Raw genomic sequence first — 1,596 nt, 5'->3', positions numbered from 1 at the left:
AATAATTCATGTGATCCAAAATGGGCAAAAGCAAAAGACTAGTTTCCCTTCAAGAAGAAAAAGTTCAGACCTATGAAAAGGACTACAATACTAATTTTTAAAATTGTATTAGAAGCATTCATAATGTCAACAAAATTGCCACAGGTTTTTTTTTTTGCAATTAAAGTGGTATTCAGTTAACAGGACAACTATTTCATATAAGCTGTACCAGAGACAACTGAAATGAAAAAACTACCATCTCCATATATAACTAATTTGTGCTGTGCACCAACAAGAACCTGCTTTAAATTCCCATGCCAATTTACAACTCCCATATCATACCAGGCAGTCTGTGGCCATCTAAAGACACGTTCAGTAGTGGGATAACTACACACACACACACACACACACACACACACACACACACACACACACACACGCGGACACTGTAAGGTTTAAAAACAAATCATGTACAGCTTATATTTTAATTTTTTCCTTTAACAGGAGTGAGTTGTGGACAGGGGACTTACATGTTTTATAGACAATAAGAAAACTGCTAGAACCAACTTATTCATTATTACCTTTTTAATTTTCATATTCCTCTTTTTTATCCTCTTCCTTCTTTTTCTTGCTTTTTTCAGCCTTGATGACTGCCTTTTTTGCAGCATCAGGCTTTCCTTTACCTCCAAATGCAGCAATATCCTTTTCGTATTTTTCCTTCAGCTTCACAGCCTTCTTTTCATAAGGGTGCTTGTCATCTTCAGCAGTGTAATTCCACATCTCTCCCAGTTTTTTTGCAACATCACTAACTGATAGGCCAGGATGTTCTTTGATTTTGGGGCAATCCTCAGAAGAGAACATGAAAAAGGCCAAAGGAGGCCTCTTGGGTGCATTGGGATCTTTGAACTTCATTTTGGTCTCTGCTTTTGGAGGGATATAGATTTTCATTTCTCTTTCATAATGGGCCATGTCCATTGAGTCTTCACCCTTGCTGAGTCTTCAAATTTTCATTTCTTTTGAGCAGACATGGTCTTCCACCTCTCTAAGCACTTCTTAGGAAACTCTGAGAAGTCGACTGAAGCATCTGGCTGCTGCTTCTTGTGCTCCTCCCAGGAAGTTTACACAAAGATTGCATATGATGACATTTTGCCTTTCAGCTTCTTAGGATCTCCTTTGCCTACATTATTTTTCCTCAGCAAGGCAGAATCACTCAGTGCCTGTTTGGCTCTCACCTGCCCTGGAGCAGTCTCTATGGAGCTCAATGTACTGCAGTGGCTGTGAGAGTGGGAGCCAGATGCAGCCTCCTCGCTCTCTCCACTCTGTAACCTGAACTTTTTCTTAAAACCAATGGAATCGCTCATGTTGCTTTGCACAGTCTCTTCTTAACTTGTTCATTAACAACATGTTCAATACATATAGGCTCACCTTATTCCGTAGCTGTTCCATTGATTGCTTTTTCCTGAGGCCTAAACAAAGAAGATAGCTAGAGTTGGAACTCACTTTCCTCATTTATACAATGAGAAAAATAACAAACCTTAAGTTTGTTAATAACACTGTTATGAAGATTAAACCAATGCATGTAAGGTATTTAGAATGGTGTCTCACGTATGGTAAGCA

At 38.9% G+C, this 1,596-nt stretch overlaps 1 pseudogene; it reads right to left on the bottom strand.

Moving 5' to 3' along the window:
• Positions 1–564: 564 nt before the first annotated feature.
• LOC105493968 (high mobility group protein B1 pseudogene) lies at positions 565–1,340 on the bottom strand (annotated as a pseudogene).
• Between the last annotated feature and the right edge of the window lie 256 nt (positions 1,341–1,596).

The sequence above is a fragment of the Macaca nemestrina genome, chromosome X, assembly GCF_043159975.1.
Source record: "Macaca nemestrina isolate mMacNem1 chromosome X, mMacNem.hap1, whole genome shotgun sequence".
Lineage (NCBI taxonomy): Eukaryota > Metazoa > Chordata > Mammalia > Primates > Cercopithecidae > Macaca > Macaca nemestrina.
Note: the sequence above shows the minus strand (reverse complement) of the source record. Positions and strands in the feature narration are given on the sequence as shown.